The sequence below is a fragment of the Simochromis diagramma genome, unplaced genomic scaffold (assembly GCF_900408965.1).
Source record: "Simochromis diagramma unplaced genomic scaffold, fSimDia1.1 OVJJ01000304.1, whole genome shotgun sequence".
Taxonomy (NCBI): domain Eukaryota; kingdom Metazoa; phylum Chordata; class Actinopteri; order Cichliformes; family Cichlidae; genus Simochromis; species Simochromis diagramma.
In genome coordinates, this window is record NW_024387030.1 from 19,509,880 (window position 1) to 19,524,099 (window position 14,220).

General features: G+C 40.5%; 1 protein-coding gene across 4 annotated transcripts in view; it reads right to left on the minus strand.

Moving 5' to 3' along the window:
• ppp2r5eb (protein phosphatase 2, regulatory subunit B', epsilon) overlaps positions 1 to 14,220 on the minus strand; it is a 48,160-nt gene that overhangs the window by 20,350 nt on the left and 13,590 nt on the right. Inside the window, exon 1 of one of the 4 annotated variants that reach the window (XM_040041864.1) lies at positions 6,412 to 12,334. The exons of the other annotated variants lie outside the window; for them this stretch is intronic. The gene's annotated coding sequence lies outside the window, so the exon portion shown is untranslated. Of the gene's footprint in view, positions 1 to 6,411; positions 12,335 to 14,220 lie in introns of those variants that run through there. 4 annotated transcript variants of the gene reach the window in all.

Genomic DNA, 14,220 nt, shown 5'->3' on the forward strand with positions numbered 1-14,220 from the left:
ACGAAGGTTAATTTGCAGAATTAGTCCTGTGAAAGAGAGAGAGCGCTCTATGTACACACACACTTTGTCTTCTGCCAACGCAAACAACAGTCATAAAGGTATAAACAGTCAGGACTGCAGATAAGGAGTAAAGGCAGACATACCCTCTGATGGAGGGATGCTTTGGGTGTGGCCTTTGCACTTCTTGCTTCTGATTGTGGCTTTCAATTAATGTTATTTATGCTGATAAAAAGGTGTTGTTTCTTTATGGAGAGAGATTCGCCTCAAAAGGGTTGCAAATGTGTGCAATGGGATTCACAAGCATTAGCTAAGATTTACAACTGTGTACAATGGTCTGTGTGTAACTTTGGAGGAGTCACACGTGCACGCTTCAATCCACACACAAATACAAAGCAATCTGACCACGTGTGACTCCACAAAAGTTACAACTCTGTGCAATGATTTGTGTGTAAGTCGTAGTTTGAGCTTGGGAATCATATCGTTCACATTTGCAACCGTTTTCAGGCAAATTTCTCTCCATAATTTTTCAGCCCCCATCCCCTTTTAGCAATTGAGAACAAATGGCCAGTGAGAGAGGAGAAAACAGGGATTAACTATGCCTCATCAGCAGCTCTACAAAAAAATGACAATTTTCACTTTGTCATCTCCAAAAAGAGGACAACTAAGTGGATAAAGTGCTCAAATACTAAGCTTTTAACATTGTCAAGCCTGTATTGTTTTGCAAAATACTCTCTTTGCAAACAAAAATAGAAGAAACTGCTAGTTTAAGGGGACCTTTTATGTTCATTTTCAGATCTATAATTTTACTCTTGCACTCTGCTAAAGTAGCTTTGATGATTCATGCTGAGCCATGCTGACTTGATAGCATCATGAAGATGCTGCAAATTTGTCAGCTACAAATCCATGACGCAGTTTTCTACAGTTCTAGGGGATGAGGGCACTGTAGTCATAAATGGATGGACATGGTCAGCAACAATACTCAGATGGGCTGTGTCTAAATGATGCTCAAACGGTACTAAGAAGCTCAAACTGTGCCAAGAAAAAAATCCACCCACACCATTACAACACCACCAGCAGTCTGCGCTGGGATGGATGGATCCACGCTTTCATGTTGTTTATACCAAATTCTAACCTTACCACCTGACTGCTACCCACTAATAGTAGTGCCAGTTACCCCAAGGCAATGTCAAATCTGGCTTCAAACTTCAGCAAACAAAATATTTATACAACTGTTTAAATTCAAAAAGGAACTGTGTGTTTTCAGTCTCCCCTTTCCCAGCATTCACTGCTGTCAATACAGGGCCCATGAGCCAAAGAGGTTAAACATTACATAAAGGATTAAAGTGAGATGAGATGATAAATGCTCACTGTCATAACATCTGTTCGGTTTTGGTCTTCAAACCAGGACAGACGTGACCCAGCAACATCAGCTGTCAATCCCAACCTCAACAGGAAGCTGATTCACCACCAACTAACAGATGATCACGATGCTGGGCTGAAATGAACGCAACTCAAGTTAAAGGGCCACTGTAACCATGGCAACCAAATCAAACAAAGGCTGAAATGGTTCAAAGTGCTGCTGCTTAAAGCAATTACACTTTCAATGCAGAACTGAAATGTTCCTTAGTTTCACCTGTATAGAATGGCAAATGGGCAGTCTCCTTTTCTTTTGGACATACCTCCCTGACATTTCACTATACGGACAGCTTTCCTGTCAAATGGTACATGTGGTTTAAGGATCAGATAATTCCGGTACTTCTTATCACATTCTGAAGGAAGATGAGGCACCAATGACATGGAGGGAGGCGATCATTTCAATTATACCACACACAAAAAAATTTAAATATATAGAGACCAATTTAGGTACAGGCAGACCTTGGATAATTGATCAGGTGAATTAGGAAAATATTACAGCAGCAGTAATTAGTAAAGATGGCAAAAGGCCTCTCTCCCTGAGACAGCTGGGATAGCATCCAGGCCCCATTTAGTTTATTAAATGCATCAAAACTTTGTAAAACTTGCCAAATACCAGAATTAAAATTAGCAGGCACCTCAATCAGAATAGAAACCCAGAGAGGGGTTGCCAGCACGGATGCCCACTTAGCCCTACTCCATTTGCTTTGTACACTGAACCCCTAGCACAGTTAATAAGGGATGATGCGAAGCTAAAAGGAACAATGGTCAGAGACCTTGAACAGAAGATTTGTTTATCTTTTTGTTGTTTGTAACCACAACAAAGCTTACCATTCCCAAACTCATGTCTCTGCTGAGAAGATTTAGAACTTACTGAAGCTATAAAGCACATGAATTTCACAACTACACATGCCATTAATGGGAAAGAAAACTCTATATAGACAGCACACTGGGAGCTAAAACCAAAGGTCACAGAATGGTCACAGTGAGAACTGATGGGAGGTTTAAATATTGAAATCAGATTGGTATCGATTCCTAGCGTTCAGTTTCGTCAGATGGAGAACTGCACTTCTTCCAGGAAATTCATATAAAGTTACGGCTCAGGTACTTTAGAAATACAACGTACTTTAATAATAAGGATGGGAATCAAAGACTTGTTCTTGTAGAGAACTGGTTCTCAGTAGACCAATTACTTGGAATCGTTAGTCTGCCTGTATATCAATCCCGCTTATCGGTTCGTGCACTCTCGCTGCAATCAGATGATTTCAGTTTGTGTGTCAGTGGAAGAAAACAGTGGATATGGACATTACTTTTATTTTTATTGCATAAAAGGGTGAGAGCTTTATGGTAAAATAAAGCCTGCTCCAGAACAAAAATGCATCGTACTGTTAACACAACTTCAGCTTTTTACAAGCACGTGCACAGACAGCATGCTAAGGCTAAGCTAGCCAAGAAGGCAGAAGGATGTTAAAGCTGAGTTAATGCTGACCCCAGCCCAGCACTGTGATAAAGTGAGCTGCTGCTGAACTTCAACAGGTAACAAACTGTTGACTAATCAGGCTGCAGCCTCTATTTCTACCTGTTCATGTGCCTGCAGTAGAATCACGGGGACGATCATTTTGAAGTCTCTTTGTGTTGGTTTTCATCTTTGCTTTGTGTTCATAAACACTAAAAGAAAGATCATATTTGTGTCCTCATTAGGATAGGGATTTGTGTTGGTGTGTGTGACTGTAGCCTGCAGGTTTATATTGTTAAATAGCAATTATGGTAATGTGTGTTTCAGATCATTTTACCAAGTAACATGAAAGTAACGTAACAAACAGTAGTATAACAAAGTCTTTAACCTGGGTGTAATTAAGTATCGTACTGCATTACTTTTAAGAAATGTGTTCTGTGTAATAATTACTTTTTTGAGTAATGACCCCAGTAATGATCACAACCAAGAGGGGAAATACCTTCAGCATGCACAATGACAATCAATAAGGGAATCAAAAATGAATGGAATCGATAAGTGATATCAATAATGGAACTGGAATTGCGAAATTCTTATCAATTCCCATCCTTATTAAACAGTAAAACCAATAATGAGCAGGAACAAACTTCTTACTAACATTATGAATGGGGGGAAAATGAACTAATAAATTGAAATCTAAATGGAAGAATGAGTGTAGGGTTTGTATTTCAGACGATGACTGGCAGAATGTGCGTACAAACGATCTAAACAAGCAACGTGGAAAGTAGGACTCAAAACAATCTGCAGATGTATGGGATTTTTCTAATCAACAAAATAAATGTACATTGCATCAGAATAAAGGGATATAACCACTCAGTGACCATTGCATAATCATACTCAGTAGGTGAGAATAGTAGTCTAAATTTAAATGAGTTGATTGTGATATTCATACCAAAGGGCAGTCCAATTTTCTCCTTTAGATCATTTCTGGAGGGCTTGCTGACTTTAGCTTATTCCCCTTTTTACCCACAATCTAGAGCGTGCAAATAGTTCATACAGCTTTGTTCATATTAGCTGGGTCACCTTTACTAGTTATTCTTAATCTTCTACTTACAGAGGGCATTTCTAACAGCTCACTGAGCTCAGCAGCAAAGATTCCTCTCTTATGGTCCAATGCCAGAATACAGCATGCATGAATGAAAGGTGGGGGCAATGATGTTGAGATCACCAATCAAATGATCAAAATCATTTCTTTTCAACAAAACAAAACCAAAAACAGAACTACAATCAGACATTATGTGATCTAATACATTCTGATGTTTCCTTGTTTGCAAAGGATTTACATGATTTGGATTTACATATCTTCCCGAAATAAAGTTGTACATACAGTACAGGTAGCAGGGTAGGACTGGTGTAATGGAAAAACCTGAACATAAATATATATTCATGACCCAGATACAAACTCCCTGTGCCCCTATCTCTGTGTTCTCAGGTCTCATATAAGAGTTCCTGCAAGGCGCCAGGACGCTGTCAATCATTAACACATGCACTTGTCCTGGGTAAACTTTGCTCCCGACTGCTGCAGCCAACAACACAACAGATGGCAGGGCCATGGAGGCCCTAGTCACTTTCACTCAATCACTCTGATAGCACTGTGTCACAGGTACAAAATGCCTGAAATATATTTCATTGTAAAACAAATGCAACTTCTACTACAGATATAAGAAAAGGATAAATGGAACAGCAGTGCAGCCTACCCTTCTGAGGTTGGGTTTGCAGACCCTGCAGAGTTCAACTTGTATACATGACATAGCTATCACAGTGTGCATAAAGGTTTCTATCCCTGCTCATCCCTGCTAATAATGCTTGTGGATAATGAATTTCATTTTGAAATAGCAGCTAAATATGCATAACAATGTTTTAAACTACCTCTGAATGAATAGTACCTAAAGTGGTAGGTAGGTTATGGGCTATTCAATGCAGTTAGCATCAAGCATCAAGCCAAGGTCAATTCATTAATATAAAATGAAAGTGTTACCTAAATAAATAATCCAAAAAAATAAATGTATCTATCATTTAGAAGGCAATTAATCCATCTCGAGACATCAGTATTCAGTGTAGCAGCAGTATTTCACATAACTGAAAGGTCAACTATTTGGACCGGCTGACAGCTGATGTGTCATATCAAAGTTTCCTTGAGTAAGACTCTGTTTTGAGAGCATCAAGTCAAAGCCTGAAAACTAAAATCTGTTCTCTGAGGCAGCAGCAGAAGCAGCAGCAGCAGGGACGATCACCTGGGATGGTTCAGACAAAGACGCTCTTCACGAGTCTAGGTTAGAGGGCCAGGATGCTTGTAGATCTCACATAGCGGGAATTCCAACAGCTGTTAACACCAACACAGCACAAGACAGGAGGTACCCATCCCTCACCTTAAGCTCTCTCGCTACCCGCTGCTGCAGTGTTTTCCAAAAACACAACAGCCACGTCAGGAATTCCATCAGCACTTTTTGATAGGCCAAGTTCAAAAGGCAGGTTATGAAATGTTAATACTACATGTGTGTAGTACCATTTCTACTACCAAGTAACAAGAGAAACCTCAACACAACATCAAAACAATGATTAGTGCCTTTTTTGACAGTTACAGGATCAAGAAAGTCAAGTAATTGGTTTATTAAGTTTGCTGGAGTTATACACAAAACTACCACAAGTCCATTAAGTTTTGATGCCATCCGATTTTAGGATGACCAATGTGAAAGAATCAGGGTTATATCGCTGGCCAAAAAAGAAAGAATGAAAGAAACAGAAGAGATAGAGGTGATAAAGACAAAAAATGTTTCAGACTTCAACTAAGATGTGCCAGGGGATCACTTCTTTATATCCTCCAGCTGTTATAGCCGAGCCAAGGGGAGTATAGCATGTAATGGAGGACTACCAGCTGTGCCCCTGGCAATGATCCAGCAGGTAGACTTATCATGGTATAGTCTACATGTATCATACTTGATGTGCTACCCACGTTTATTAGACCAGTGTTGGATAGTATGGCCTTAAAATGCAACACTATTCAGTTATACAGTATGTTGATATCTGAAGTGTTCTGCTAGTTCAACACTTTACAAACTAAACTCTTATTTAGCCACTAAAAATGTTATTGAACAATCCACAACTGTAAATATTATACATGTGCACTGACCTAAGCTTAACAATAATGCAGATGGAAGTGCAGCAGCACAGCTAACACCTGCTATGCTACAAACTCAAACATTCCACAACCTGTAGAAGAATGTTTTCACTTTCAGGATAAAATGTCCTCCTTCCACCAGCGAACTTTCCATTCTCCTTTCAGCCAGCAAAAACACTCATCTTCTGTTACCATTCCCATTCCATTTTAAGTCTACCTTTCCGTCTGTCTCACACACACATGACAGGCTAGGCCGGCTGGTATCGGCAACAGCCCTTGACAGCAGAGGCTAACTTTAACACTCAATGCTCATGGGCTAGCAACTATGCACTCCCACACAATACTCACACATAAAACTGTCACTCACTTAATCAGGTTTCCTCTCCCTATTAGGAACCAACAGCAGAAACCGGCAGTCATGGACGTCACTATGTGAGCTGGTCTGAGTCGAACATGTGGACAACAGAAGTTTTGGGGGACCCGTGCTCTTGTTGTGGCTCGTCTGTACCGAGTCGGGCTGGAAAAAAAAATGTAAAGAGACACCTCGCAGCTCGGGTTTCTTCTGAGGAGAGGACGTGAGTGGTGGGGGACGAGGCAGCACGTTGGTGGGATTCATTGGCCGAATAGAGAACAGAGGCAGCCACAAAGAGAGCTTCTGGAGGGTTGTGCAGAATTCTACATCTCCTTTTAATTTTTTCTCTCTTTTTATTTATTTTTTTTCCTTTAAAGACTGCTGTCCAAGGATAGGTCAGCGACAGATCAGTCCTCCTACGCCAAGTGGACATGAGCTTAAGACATGAGGGGAACCTAATTTGGGTTGAAAATGTCAAGGACACGTTCAACCACAGGAGAATATAGCCCACGTTAGCCTGCGGTTGCTGTCAAAACCAGATATAGCCATTAAAAGGCTTCTATTGTTATAGTTTTTCCTATTTCTACTACAGCAGCTGTAATTAGAAGGAGCTGACTATAAGACATCAGCGTGGCATGAGAGGAAAGCACCTACACGAGAGCTGGGAAGAGGAAAAGGACAACGTGCAGGAGTGGGAAAGGAATCCTGAATCCTAAAGGAATTCTCTCCACACAGCAGTTAGAGGGCTTCAGATCTGCTGTAGTAATTCTACTTCATGGACTAAGCTCAACAGGCACAGGCAAGTGTTAAAATAGCAGGTGAAAGGTCCTTTTTGTGCTCAGACTGACTGAAAATAATCACTTAACCAGAATAAAACTGATGAGACAAAAGACATAAAAATCAGTCACTGGTTCGTTTAAATCTCAATCTTATCTGCCGATGGATTGAAGGCAGTCAGCACAGTAAATATCAATTCATGAATCAGGACATCCTTAGTCATTTTAGCTCTCAGGAAAAGGTGAATGTATTAAAGTTTCAGCGTCTCTAACTAGCTCCCTTCCCCAACAACATAACATTAGAGGACTCTTATGCCTTCCTGCAGGTGACCCACCAGGCTGATCACCACTCTCTGCCTCTCTCTGCTTATTCATCCTGCCTCCTTAAATGAATGTAGCCAACTGTAACAGGAATGTAAATTAGATTATATAATTCTGTGCATATTTACAATGTCACAGCAGTATCCTTTAACTGTGTAACTTGCACGCTGGATGCATCCAGCTAAAGGGATGATTTTGTTGCTATGCCAACTCTGACAGTAAGTGGGGATCGTGCTGGCAATTTTTTTCTGCCTTCCTCTTGTGAATGTTTATCACGTTGGAGAAAACTTTTACTACGCACAAGCACAAGTAGCAGCAAGCTGAAACTCTTAAAGTCCCCAGAGGTCTGCAGAGAGCACGAGCCGTGTACCGTTTCCAATTTTCATTTCAATCTTTTAGAGGAGGGAGCAGTTGGCTTTCTATTTAAACTCTATTGATTCAGAAGAACCCGGCTGGGTCATCATCTTTTACATTTTTGCTTCGCATTCACAGTTATGCAGCCCAGCCTGGGAGATGTGTAGTACAAATGCAGTCTTGTTTGGGAAGATTTAGCTCCTTGCTAAAGGGCAGTCTGCCAAGAGGAAGCTGAGGAGCCGAAAGCAGCATCATTCTCAGTCTTTTTTGGGATGTTTTGCTAATTAAAAGAATAAAACCAACGACCTCCACTGTCTACAGAGTACAAGCTGTAACTGCACATGCACCCATTCCAAATCAGGACACTGAGCCTATGCAGGCTTCTTCAGTTACACTTTATTCAGCTTGCACGGTTTTGAGTGTATAGTTCACCCAGTCACATTTGGCAGTTACTGTTTGTTAACTAATAAGCTAAAATCATTTATGATATAGCATATATACCCAAAGATTGTTCTATTAATTATTAGACTTAATGTCAATAACAAGTTATTATTTTCAGACATCAAAAAGCCAACAATGTTAGCACACAAGGTGAAGAATGGCATGTTTGTACACGTCAAACACAACATTACTGTTACTGAGTTTCTCCAGTATACATTTGTTTAATTTGGTAAATATAGCATACACCCTGAACACAGACGCTCAGTTATTTGTTCTACACAAAGATACGCCAAACTACATCGTCAATTAACTATACAGCTTGAAGGGAGGCGTTGATTTTTATTTTTAACATTTTGCTATGTGAAAATCTGAAGAAGCAGCTACATTCAGCTGCTTCCTTATTCACAAGGGGCCGTCACAGCGGGTATCTCCGCATGTTTGATCTGGCATTTTTACAGCGGATGCCATTCTTGAAGCAAAATCCAAAGAAATATGCGTCTCCTCTCGGGATCGAACAGGGGATCTTTTTAAAAATGTAAAAATATGACATTTTTATTTTTATTCATGTCGAATGTGGTGTACACGGTGCACAAGGTGCACACATTCTCGTGATCCTGTTAATCATTACAATACCGAGAAATGTGTATACCTGCAGAAGACGGGGTGGTGTCATTCACCGGGTTTATTGTGAAAATTCCTGGCAGTGTGCGTCATCCTTTCCCCTCCTCCCCAGGATTCCCTTGAGGAGACAGTGTCTTACTTGTCTTCCTCTAAATATCCAGGAATGAGCCTGCTGCCAACGACTGGATTTATGTAATCCACCGTGCCTCATCAAGACCCTGCTTGTCACTTCTGGCTCAAGTCAGACCTGTGCCTGCGACTGACCCACAAAAAGGAGCAGGAGAAGGAGCAGGAGAAGGAAATGGAGAGGCAATACGATATGATTTGTGCATCCTGATGATGTGCTTTTGCAGTCTGCTAAACCTCTAAAGTCAGAATACACTAGACCAGATTAACGCCCACCTCTGCTACACACATGTACACCTCAAGGCAGGAAGTAAATATAGAGAGCTTATAGAAATAAACAAGAAACGTAGGAAATGAATCATAAAATACGCACCCCACAAGACTACACGAAGGATGTGAAAAGAAGAGAAAATCATGAAAAATCAAGTAGCAGGAATTTCAAACTCAAACTTCAAACAAATAGGAGACATGTCCTCAAGGCAACTAAAACAATCAAAAACTACAACATAAAAAGACAGAATAATCTTTAAAACACTAGAAATGTATACAAATGTATAATATATATGCCCCAGTTCTTTCTCTGAATGCTGGTCTAAAACACTCCCAAATGGTTTGAGTCATGGTGTGAACTCTGTAAGCCAGTTAATAAAATACAGCATAGTTGCCCAGCACACCTCTTCCTGGCAGTTATATACTGCAGAGAGATTAGAGGTAGAAGTGCCTGTCAGTAATTAAACACACACACACACACACACACACACACACACACACACACACACACACACACACACACACACACACACACACACACAAGGAGCGGGGCCAACAAATGTCAGTCCTTGTGTTCGCCACCTGGAGGCCACAAATGCATTATGATCATCTGACGCTGGCTCTGTTTGTCTTCAATGACTGATTTCATGTATTAACACAATTTTACTGGTTGGTGCCTTAACACTGGGCTTTTGGTATTCGTCACAGAGGGCCTGCTGTTTATAGTGTAAAGTTCAAAACAGACAAGTGGAAGAGACAAACTTAATCCTTGTTCTTTCACTTGGTTTAAGTGGACATATATGGGAGTGGAGGGAGGCTCAGAGGTTGGTGCAGTCGTCTTGTGATCAGATGGATCCAAATCCTGGGAAATAAATGAGACCGTCCGGGTTCTCTCCAAACTCAACGCAGCTGTATGTTTGCATGTAGACACCAGCTCACGGTGAACCAAAGGGCACACGAGTGTCATCAGTGTGCTCTATACACCAATGCTGACAGTAAAGCTGGTCTGAAACCTCTTTGATGTGTTCTTTCAATCAGGTAATGCTGACAAATCAAAGTGCTGAACCATTCCTTAAAGTCTATGTAAACTAACAATTTAAAGCTTTTTTTTTTTTTTTAATTTCAGTGGATTCCATCTACATTAAGACTCATTCAGTATGTACAATGTGTAAAAACAGCCACAGCAAACAGTCAACAGTTAAGCAAAACTGTGTCAAGTCACTAAAACTGTCACAATAAGTCTTAATTATACTGTGTTGCAGACAGGGACTGCTAAAGGCACGATGGCCGAGCTGTTATTCCTGTTCTACTCACACTGCCTGGGGTGCAACGTAATGAAAAGTCTCTGCAGACAAGTTCATGCAATCATAAAAAAAAACAAGCAGGCATGCAGACGTTAAGACCCTTAAGCCTACCTTCTGATTATGAATTGTTACGCATGTTATGTTACGCAGACACACGTGGATGCTCAGGGACTTGCAAATGGTCTTTAGTCTTTACAAGCTAACAGCAAACATGAGGCTCACATACTTGCCAAAACCATTTTTCACAAAATGTGGTGCAAGAGTGACATCTGAATGAAACAGGAGTCACTGACTGATGGGTCTAAATAGCAAGCTTAATTGTTGAAATTTCCTTTAAAGCCAATACTTGTGCTAACTGGCTAATGCTTGTCAAGCGTATGAAGGAGGCGATCAGGGCTGGGAACAGAATGGCAACATTAAAATGTGTTCCCGGCACAGAACAGCTTGATCACATCGCAGGGTTGAGCCCATTGATACATTCAATTAATACTGTCGTTGTGCTGACATTCATAATAAATTAAAATCTGCAAAGCCCTAGTTTCACATCATGCCTGCACATATAACCGACACTTGCAGCACAGACGTGTCAGGGCGCGCACACGGGTTCACACCCGGACTTCTGTGTGTGCTTTGAAGTTAATGTGTGAGCTTGGAGCCAGTATATGGATCCATCATAATCATCATCAAAGAGTGAAAACAGGAGGACATCGATACTTCTGACTGTGGGATTGACTTTCAAAATCAGTGTGATGTGACTGTATCTGTGCTGACCTTTTTCCACTGGGTGTTATCGAGGGACAATGAAGAGGGCAATAGAGACAGATAAGGCACAAAAAATATAAATATATAAACTGGACGGATTTGTAAAAGTAAAGGCCACACAGCGAGCGCATTGCTGAACTGCCCAAAAAAGAAAAGAAAGAAAGAAATTTGTCCAGTGAAATTACAAAGTCTGTGTAATTGGCTGCATTAAGAATCAGTATAAAAACAATCTTTTTACACAGACACGTGTTTAATGCAGAGGTTTCTGTCTACTATTGCAGGGTCTTTACCTTACAATATAAAGCACCTTGAGGCAACTGTTGTTGTGATTTGTATTATATAAATAAAACATAAATAAAACTGATTTGAATTGGTGCAAACCTCAGGAGGTCCATGTTACTGAAACATTTCTTTTTAATTTTCCCATGAGTCTGTGCTCAAAGAGATTCTGAAGAGAATCCAGTATAGAGGCAGGAGAAAATGAATAACAGCAAAAATTCAAATCCATAATAGGTAAAGAGACCGTCCGGGGCTAAAAGTGGAGCTCCAGTGGAGCTGCTGAGGCAGTGGTCAGGAGCAGCAGACTGTGATTGTACTGAGGAGGTGGGAAATGTGTGGATGTGTGTGAATGCAAAGTGAACGTGTGAAACTGAACCATGGAAGTGTTGAAAAAGACGGACGGTGTGCCGGCTCAGTCACTGAACCACAAATAAATACAGTAAGACTGTAAAATAAACCACCGTTAGCTGTTTACATACACTTCATTGGTCACTATTAAGCTATGTCTGCACTAGCCCACATATATTTGAAAACGGCGTATACGTCTGAAAACGCTCCGCGTCCACACTATCGTTTTCATAGAGCTGTTCATCCACACGTGAAAACGCTTACGTTCCAGTACTGCGCATGCGTGAAACGCAATACAATTCGACCTGCCTCATTTCTGTCTGCTGTTTATTTACTTTCCAGCTCTTTGAAACGTTGCTGCAAAATGTCGAGGAAAAGCACAGTTTTTTTTAAATGGACCAACAATGAGGTGGAGTTGTTGGTGCGAGTAACACAAAAGTACAAAGTTGCAAAAGCGAGCGTGAATTAAAGAATTTGAAGAAAAACTATCTGGAGCATGTACACACTGATATTAAATCTTTAATAGGGCTGTCAAAATTGAGAGCAAACAAAACAACTGCTGTGTAATGCCCTCCGCTATCTTAGTTTAATTGGTCACATGACTGCATCACATGACTAAAATATGTCATCGTTTTCGAAAAGGCTCCGGGTTCGCTGTCCACACTGTGCCGCGAAAATAGAGTTTTCAAACGTATCTGCTTTGGAGAGTGTTTTCAAAACGCTCCGTTTTCCTTGACTGAAAACGCCGTCTCAGTGTGGACGGAAGGCCAAAATGATGCGTTTTCAAACCAAAACATATTAGTGTGGACATGGCCTTAGGTACACCTTTTAACACAGATATCTAATCAGCCAATCACACGGCAGCAACTCAATCCTTTCAGGTATGTTAGACATGGTAAAGATGGCCTTGTTTAAGCTTAAACTGAGCATCAGAATAAGGAGTGGGAAAAAAAACAAGGTTATTTAAGAGTTAAGAGATTTGTATCGTGGATTTGGTGCCGACAAGTAAGCAACCGTGTGATGTTATCGTGTCAGTATAGCCAAAAACCTGAGAAGTGTTTTAAACAGACGGTGAAAACGCGTCATAATTATTACTGTGGCAACTACGCTGTCAGTATCAGAGCTAAACATGCACGTCAGTGTTGAAACATTTTGATAAATCTAAAGTAAGTACTGGATGTGACTCTCTTTGAGGAGATACAAAATATTAAAAGACTGATCAAGTCAATAAGGACATCATTGGTTGGGACAGGTTTAATTGTAAAAGCATTTGATATTTAATTGTCAATGTAAATCCCAAAGAATTTATGACTGTTTAAAGAACAAATTGCATCTGGGTTGTCACTTTTAAAAAAGAAACTGACTCACAGGTTACTGGGTATGGTTTAAATCACTAATCGTATCAACCACGTACTCGAGGACCTGAGGTCACACTGAGTGGTGCTGCTGTTTAATTATCAACCTACTCTATCAGATGATTCCAGCATTTTTTGCAGTGGTGGTTTACTGGGAGGACAACAGGACAGAATTTCCTGAAAGCAACCTTTTGAAGAAGAAAGCAGAGCCTTTTGCAAAAACAGTACAGGAAATATGATCCGCTGTACACTTGCTGCTTTTTAACGGCTTCACTGCACATAAACACTTGAGAAGGGGGATTCCTCTCTGACACCATAACTGTGGTTCCACACACTATGGTTCTAATTGTATTTATCACTGAAGCTGTTTCTACACATCAACAGTCTCCTCTAACCACCACGTCCCTAGTTCAAAGTCTGTGTGACTTCCGATGTATTCCAGAGAGGGTAACTCCCACCGTGAATTCATGGCGACTGAGTGGACGTCATGTGTCCCACCTTCAGCATGTTTTATTTAATAATAATAATAAGAATAAACTTTATTCATAAAGCACACTAAAAAACCAAGGGTATACCAAGGTGAAGTTTAGTCTGCGACCTCACCTGAAGCACTCTTACCTGCTCTGTTTCTTGTTTTTTATTTCCTAATATTATCATTGTCCAGGTGGATTTGCTGTTCTGCTTTTCCAAAAAAGGAAATGAAGCATGGCTTTCTATTAAATTTAGTTCTGCATTTCTTTGAAACATTTAGAACTACCCTGATGTTTTTGCTTCTCTCTTTAGCAGACAGACTATACCTCTTTACTAAAAATATCTGCAGCTCATGGAAACCACAGTAATCAACACAGGTGTGGAGATCAAGCATGT